We start from the raw sequence: 8,823 nt of genomic DNA on the forward strand, positions 1-8,823 counted from the left end.
TGGGAATCCCTGGTCCTGTTGACATTTTGTACGTTTTATTTCCAAGCTTGCCCTTCCGAGTTTATCCTTCTTGAAAAGAACGTCAGAGATGGCACACTTCCGTCAATGGCCCTTCTAAGCTGAATATGCATGCCCTCATCAGATCGCAGCCGCTAAGCAGCCGGAGGCCGGGCCAGTACCGGCATGGGAGACTGGCTGGGAATCCCTGGTCCTGTTGACATTTTGTACGTTTTTTTTCCAAGCTTGCCCTTCCGAGTTTATCCTTCTTGAAAAAAACGTCAGAGATGGCACGCTTCTGTCAACGGCCATTCTAAGCTGAATATGCCTGCCCTCGTCAGATCGCAGCCACTAAGCAGCTTGAGGCCGGGCCAGTACCGGCATGGGAGACTGGCTGGGAATCCCTGGTCCTGTTGACATTTTGTACGTTTTTTTTCCAAGCTTGCCCTTCCGAGTTTATCCTTCTTGAAAAGAACGTCAGAGATGGCACGCGTCCGTCAACGGCCATTCTAAGCTGAATATGCATTCCCTCGTCACATCGCAGCCGCTAAGCAGCTTGAGGCCGGGCCAGTACCGGCATAGGAGACTGGCTGGGAATCCCTGGTCCTGTTGACATTTTGTACATTTTTTTTCCAAGCTTGCCCTTCCGAGTTTATCCTTCTTGAAAAGAACGTCAGAGATGACACGCTTCCGTCAACGGCCATTCTAAGCTGAATATGCATGCCCTCGTCAGATCGCAGCCGCTAAGCAGCTTGAGGCCGGGCCAGTACCGGCATGGGAGACTGGCTGGGAATCCCTGGTCCTGTTGACATTTTGTACGTTTTATTTCCATGCTTGCCCTTCCGAGTTTATCCTTCTTGAAAAGAACGTCAGAGATGGCACGCTTCCGTCAACGGCCATTCTAAGCTGAATATGCATGCCCTCGTCAGATCGCAGCCGCTAAGCAGCTTGAGGCCGGGCCAGTACCGGCATGGGAGACTGGCTGGGAATCCCTGGTCCTGTTGACATTTTGTATGTTTTTTTTCCAAGCTTGCCCTTCCGAGTTTATCCTTCTTGAAAAGAACGTCAGAGATGGCACGCGTCCGTCAACGGCCATTCTAAGCTGAATATGCATTCCCTCGTCACATCGCAGCCGCTAAGCAGCTTGAAGCCGGGCCAGTACCGGCATAGGAGACTGGCTGGGAATCCCTGGTCCTGTTGACATTTTGTACATTTTTTTTCCAAGCTTGCCCTTCCGAGTTTATCCTTCTTGAAAAGAACGTCAGAGATGGCACGCTTCCGTCAACGGCCATTCTAAGCTGAATATGCATGCCCTCGTCAGATCGCAGCCGCTAAGCAGCTTGAGGCCGGGCCAGTACCAGCATGGGAGACTGGCTGGGAATCCCTGGTCCTGTTGACATTTTGTACGTTTTATTTCCAAGCTTGCCCTTCCGAGTTTATCCTTCTTGAAAAGAACGTCAGAGATGGCACGCTTCCGTCAACGGCCATTCTAAGCTGAATATGCATGCCCTCGTCAGATCGCAGCCGCTAAGCAGCTTGAGGCCGGGCCAGTACCGGCATGGGAGACTGGCTGGGAATCCCTGGTCCTGTTGACATTTTGTACGTTTTTTTTCCAAGCTTGCCCTTCCGAGTTTATCCTTCTTGAAAAGAACGTCAGAGATGGCACGCTTCCGTCAACGGCCATTCTAAGCTGAATATGCATGCCCTCGTCACATCGCAGCAGCTTGAGGCCGGGCCAGTACCGGCATGGGAGACTGGCTGGGAATCCCTGGTCCTGTTGACATTTTGTACGTTTTTTTTCCAAGCTTGCCCTTCCGAGTTTATCCTTCTTGAAAAGAACGTCAGAGATGGCACACTTCCGTCAATGGCCCTTCTAAGCTGAATATGCATGCCCTCATCAGATCGCAGCCACTAAGCAGCTTGAGGCCGGGCCAGTACCGGCATGGGAGACTGGCTGGGAATCCCTGGTCCTGTTGACATTTTGTACGTTTTATTTCCAAGCTTGCCCTTCCGAGTTTATCCTTCTTGAAAAGAACGTCAGAGATGGCACGCTTCCGTCAACGGCCATTCTAAGCTGAATATGCATGCCCTCGTCAGATCGCAGCCGCTAAGCAGCTTGAGGCCGGGCCATTACCGGCATGGGAGACTGGCTGGGAATCCCTGGTCCTGTTGACATTTTGTACGTTTTTTTTCCAAGCTTGCCCTTCCGAGTTTATCCTTCTTGAAAAGAACGTCAGAGATGGCACGCGTCCGTCAACGGCCATTCTAAGCTGAATATGCATTCCCTCGTCACATCGCAGCCGCTAAGCAGCTTGAAGCCGGGCCAGTACCGGCATAGGAGACTGGCTGGGAATCCCTGGTCCTGTTGACATTTTGTACATTTTTTTTCCAAGCTTGCCCTTCCGAGTTTATCCTTCTTGAAAAGAACGTCAGAGATGGCACGCTTCCGTCAACGGCCATTCTAAGCTGAATATGCATGCCCTCGTCAGATCGCAGCAGCTTGAGGCCGGGCCAGTACCAGCATGGGAGACTGGCTGGGAATCCCTGGTCCTGTTGACATTTTGTACGTTTTATTTCCAAGCTTGCCCTTCCGAGTTTATCCTTCTTGAAAAGAACGTCAGAGATGGCACACTTCCGTCAATGGCCCTTCTAAGCTGAATATGCATGCCCTCATCAGATCGCAGCCGCTAAGCAGCCAGAGGCCGGGCCAGTACCGGCATGGGAGACTGGCTGGGAATCCCTGGTCCTGTTGACATTTTGTACGTTTTTTTTCCAAGCTTGCCCTTCCGAGTTTATCCTTCTTGAAAAAAACGTCAGAGATGGCACGCTTCTGTCAACGGCCATTCTAAGCTGAATATGCCTGCCCTCGTCAGATCGCAGCCACTAAGCAGCTTGAGGCCGGGCCAGTACCGGCATGGGAGACTGGCTGGGAATCCCTGGTCCTGTTGACATTTTGTACGTTTTTTTTCCAAGCTTGCCCTTCCGAGTTTATCCTTCTTGAAAAGAACGTCAGAGATGGCACACGTCCGTCAACGGCCATTCTAAGCTGAATATGCATTCCCTCGTCACATCGCAGCCGCTAAGCAGCTTGAAGCCGGGCCAGTACCGGCATAGGAGACTGGCTGGGAATCCCTGGTCCTGTTGACATTTTGTACATTTTTTTTCCAAGCTTGCCCTTCCGAGTTTATCCTTCTTGAAAAGAACGTCAGAGATGGCACGCTTCCGTCAACGGCCATTCTAAGATGAATATGCATGCCCTCGTCAGATCGCAGCCGCTAAGCAGCTTGAGGCTGGGCCAGTACCGGCATGGGAGACTGGCTGGGAATCCCTGGTCCTGTTGACATTTTGTACGTTTTATTTCCAAGCTTGCCCTTCCGAGTTTATCCTTCTTGAAAAGAACGTCAGAGATGGCACGCTTCCGTCAACGGCCATTCTAAGCTGAATATGCATGCCCTCGTCAGATCGCAGCCGCTAAGCAGCTTGAGGCCGGGCCAGTACCGGCATGGGAGACTGGCTGGGAATCCCTGGTCCTGTTGACATTTTGTACGTTTTATTTCCAAGCTTGCCCTTCCGAGTTTATCCTTCTTGAAAAGAACGTCAGAGATTGCACACTTCCGTCAATGGCCATTCTAAGCTAAATATGCATGCCCTCGTCAGATCGCAGCTGCTAAGCAGCCTGAGGCCGGGCCAGTACCGGCATGGGAGACTGGCTGGGAATCCCTGGTCCTGTTAACATTTTGTACGTTTTATTTCCAAGCTTGCCCTTCCGAGTTTATCCTTCTTGAAAAAAACGTCAGAGATGGCACACTTCCGTCAACGGCCATTCTAAGCTGAATATGCATGCCCTCGTCAGATCGCAGCTGCTAAGCAGCTTGAGGCCGGGCCAGTACCGGCATGGGAGACTGGCTGGGAATCCCTGGTCCTGTTGACATTTTGTACGTTTTATTTCCAAGCTTGCCCTTCCGAGTTTATCCTTCTTGAAAAGAACGTCAGAGATGGCACACTTCCGTCAATGGCCCTTCTAAGCTGAATATGCATGCCCTCATCAGATCGCAGCCGCTAAGCAGCCGGAGGCCGGGCCAGTACCGGCATGGGAGACTGGCTGGGAATCCCTGGTCCTGTTGACATTTTGTACGTTTTTTTTCCAAGCTTGCCCTTCCGAGTTTATCCTTCTTGAAAAAAACGTCAGAGATGGCACGCTTCTGTCAACGGCCATTCTAAGCTGAATATGCCTGCCCTCGTCAGATCGCAGCCACTAAGCAGCTTGAGGCCGGGCCAGTACCGGCATGGGAGACTGGCTGGGAATCCCTGGTCCTGTTGACATTTTGTACGTTTTTTTTCCAAGCTTGCCCTTCCGAGTTTATCCTTCTTGAAAAGAACGTCAGAGATGGCACGCGTCCGTCAACGGCCATTCTAAGCTGAATATGCATTCCCTCGTCACATCGCAGCCGCTAAGCAGCTTGAGGCCGGGCCAGTACCGGCATAGGAGACTGGCTGGGAATCCCTGGTCCTGTTGACATTTTGTACATTTTTTTTCCAAGCTTGCCCTTCCGAGTTTATCCTTCTTGAAAAGAACGTCAGAGATGACACGCTTCCGTCAACGGCCATTCTAAGCTGAATATGCATGCCCTCGTCAGATCGCAGCCGCTAAGCAGCTTGAGGCCGGGCCAGTACCGGCATGGGAGACTGGCTGGGAATCCCTGGTCCTGTTGACATTTTGTACGTTTTATTTCCATGCTTGCCCTTCCGAGTTTATCCTTCTTGAAAAGAACGTCAGAGATGGCACGCTTCCGTCAACGGCCATTCTAAGCTGAATATGCATGCCCTCGTCAGATCGCAGCCGCTAAGCAGCTTGAGGCCGGGCCAGTACCGGCATGGGAGACTGGCTGGGAATCCCTGGTCCTGTTGACATTTTGTATGTTTTTTTTCCAAGCTTGCCCTTCCGAGTTTATCCTTCTTGAAAAGAACGTCAGAGATGGCACGCGTCCGTCAACGGCCATTCTAAGCTGAATATGCATTCCCTCGTCACATCGCAGCCGCTAAGCAGCTTGAAGCCGGGCCAGTACCGGCATAGGAGACTGGCTGGGAATCCCTGGTCCTGTTGACATTTTGTACATTTTTTTTCCAAGCTTGCCCTTCCGAGTTTATCCTTCTTGAAAAGAACGTCAGAGATGGCACGCTTCCGTCAACGGCCATTCTAAGATGAATATGCATGCCCTCGTCAGATCGCAGCCGCTAAGCAGCTTGAGGCCGGGCCAGTACCAGCATGGGAGACTGGCTGGGAATCCCTGGTCCTGTTGACATTCTGTACGTTTTATTTCCAAGCTTGCCCTTCCGAGTTTATCCTTCTTGAAAAGAACGTCAGAGATGGCACGCTTCCGTCAACGGCCATTCTAAGCTGAATATGCATGCCCTCGTCAGATCGCAGCCGCTAAGCAGCTTGAGGCCGGGCCAGTACCGGCATGGGAGACTGGCTGGGAATCCCTGGTCCTGTTGACATTTTGTACGTTTTTTTTCCAAGCTTGCCCTTCCGAGTTTATCCTTCTTGAAAAGAACGTCAGAGATGGCACGCTTCCGTCAACGGCCATTCTAAGCTGAATATGCATGCCCTCGTCACATCGCAGCAGCTTGAGGCCGGGCCAGTACCGGCATGGGAGACTGGCTGGGAATCCCTGGTCCTGTTGACATTTTGTATGTTTTATTTCCAAGCTTGCCCTTCCGAGTTTATCCTTCTTGAAAAGAACGTCAGAGAGGGCACGCTCCTGTCAACGGCCATTCTAAGCTGAATATGCATGCCCTTGTCAGATTGCAGCTGCTAAGCAGCTTGAGGCCGGGCCAGTACCGGCATGGGAGACTGGCTGGGAATCCCTGGTCCTGTTAACATTTTGTATGTTTTATTTCCAAGCTTGCCCTTCCGAGTTTATCCTTCTTGAAAAAAACGTCAGAGATGGCACGCTTCTGTCAACGGCCATTCTAAGCTGAATATGCATGCCCTCGTCAGATTGCAGACGCTAAGCAGCTTGAGGCCGGGCCAGTACCGGCATGGGAGACTGGCTGGGAATCCCTGGTCCTGTTGACATTTTGTACGTTTTATTTCCAAGCTTGCCCTTCCGAGTTTATCCTTCTTGAAAAGAACGTCAGAGATGGCACACTTCCGTCAATGGCCATTCTAAGCTGAATATGCATGCCCTTGTCAGATTGCAGCCGCTAAGCAGCTTGAGGCTGGGCCAGTACTGGCATGGGAGACTGGCTGGGAATCCCTGGTCGTGTTGACATTTTGTACGTTTTTTTTCCAAGCTTGCCCTTCCGAGTTTATCCTTCTTGAAAAGAACGTCAGAGATGGCACACTTCCGTCAATGGCCATTCTAAGCTGAATATGCATGCCCTTGTCAGATCGCAGCCGCTAAGCAGCTTGAGGCCGGGCCAGTACCGGCATAGGAGACTGGCTGGGAATCCCTGGTCCTGTTGACATTTTGTACATTTTTTTTCCAAGCTTGCCCTTCCGAGTTTATCCTTCTTGAAAAGAACGTCAGAGATGACACGCTTCCGTCAACGGCCATTCTAAGCTGAATATGCATGCCCTCGTCAGATCGCAGCCGCTAAGCAGCTTGAGGCCGGGCCAGTACCGGCATGGGAGACTGGCTGGGAATCCCTGGTCCTGTTGACATTTTGTACGTTTTATTTCCATGCTTGCCCTTCCGAGTTTATCCTTCTTGAAAAGAACGTCAGAGATGGCACGCTTCCGTCAACGGCCATTCTAAGCTGAATATGCATGCCCTCGTCAGATCGCAGCCGCTAAGCAGCTTGAGGCCGGGCCAGTACCGGCATGGGAGACTGGCTGGGAATCCCTGGTCCTGTTGACATTTTGTATGTTTTTTTTCCAAGCTTGCCCTTCCGAGTTTATCCTTCTTGAAAAGAACGTCAGAGATGGCACGCGTCCGTCAACGGCCATTCTAAGCTGAATATGCATTCCCTCGTCACATCGCAGCCGCTAAGCAGCTTGAAGCCGGGCCAGTACCGGCATAGGAGACTGGCTGGGAATCCCTGGTCCTGTTGACATTTTGTACATTTTTTTTCCAAGCTTGCCCTTCCGAGTTTATCCTTCTTGAAAAGAACGTCAGAGATGGCACGCTTCCGTCAACGGCCATTCTAAGATGAATATGCATGCCCTCGTCAGATCGCAGCCGCTAAGCAGCTTGAGGCCGGGCCAGTACCAGCATGGGAGACTGGCTGGGAATCCCTGGTCCTGTTGACATTTTGTACGTTTTATTTCCAAGCTTGCCCTTCCGAGTTTATCCTTCTTGAAAAGAACGTCAGAGATGGCACGCTTCCGTCAACGGCCATTCTAAGCTGAATATGCATGCCCTCGTCAGATCGCAGCCGCTAAGCAGCTTGAGGCCGGGCCAGTACCGGCATGGGAGACTGGCTGGGAATCCCTGGTCCTGTTGACATTTTGTACGTTTTTTTTCCAAGCTTGCCCTTCCGAGTTTATCCTTCTTGAAAAGAACGTCAGAGATGGCACGCTTCCGTCAACGGCCATTCTAAGCTGAATATGCATGCCCTCGTCACATCGCAGCAGCTTGAGGCCGGGCCAGTACCGGCATGGGAGACTGGCTGGGAATCCCTGGTCCTGTTGACATTTTGTACGTTTTATTTCCAAGCTTGCCCTTCCGAGTTTATCCTTCTTGAAAAGAACGTCAGAGAGGGCACGCTCCTGTCAACGGCCATTCTAAGCTGAATATGCATGCCCTTGTCAGATTGCAGCTGCTAAGCAGCTTGAGGCCGGGCCAGTACCGGCATGGGAGACTGGCTGGGAATCCCTGGTCCTGTTAACATTTTGTATGTTTTATTTCCAAGCTTGCCCTTCCGAGTTTATCCTTCTTGAAAAAAACGTCAGAGATGGCACGCTTCTGTCAACGGCCATTCTAAGCTGAATATGCATGCCCTCGTCAGATTGCAGCCGCTAAGCAGCTTGAGGCCGGGCCAGTACCGGCATGGGAGACTGGCTGGGAATCCCTGGTCCTGTTGACATTTTGTACGTTTTATTTCCAAGCTTGCCCTTCCGAGTTTATCCTTCTTGAAAAGAACGTCAGAGATGGCACACTTCCGTCAATGGCCATTCTAAGCTGAATATGCATGCCCTTGTCAGATTGCAGCCGCTAAGCAGCTTGAGGCTGGGCCAGTACTGGCATGGGAGACTGGCTGGGAATCCCTGGTCGTGTTGACATTTTGTACGTTTTTTTTCCAAGCTTGCCCTTCCGAGTTTATCCTTCTTGAAAAGAACGTCAGAGATGGCACACTTCCGTCAATGGCCATTCTAAGCTGAATATGCATGCCCTTGTCAGATCGCAGCAGCTTGAGGCCGGGCCAGTACCGGCATGGGAGACTGGCTGGGAATCCCTGGTCCTGTTGACATTTTGTACGTTTTATTTCCAAGCTTGCCCTTCCGAGTTTATCCTTCTTGAAAAGAACGTCAGAGATTGCACACTTCCGTCAATGGCCATTCTAAGCTAAATATGCATGCCCTCGTCAGATCGCAGCTGCTAAGCAGCCTGAGGCCGGGCCAGTACCGGCATGGAAGACTGGCTGGGAATCCCTGGTCCTGTTGACATTTTGTACGTTTTTTTTCCAAGCTTGCCCTACCGAGTTTATCCTTCTTGAAAAAAACGTCAGAGATGGCACGCTTCCGTCAACGGCCATTCTAAGCTGAATATGCCTGCCCTCGTCAGATCGCAGCCGCTAAGCAGCTTGAGGCCGGGGCAGTACTGGCATGGGAGACTGGCTGGGAATCCCTGGTCCTGTTGACATTTTGTACGTTTTTTTCCA

Source organism: Dendrobates tinctorius, unplaced genomic scaffold (assembly GCF_039654945.1).
Source record: "Dendrobates tinctorius isolate UK_male_01 unplaced genomic scaffold, ASM3965494v1 ptg000011l, whole genome shotgun sequence".
In the NCBI taxonomy this organism is placed as follows: domain Eukaryota; kingdom Metazoa; phylum Chordata; class Amphibia; order Anura; family Dendrobatidae; genus Dendrobates; species Dendrobates tinctorius.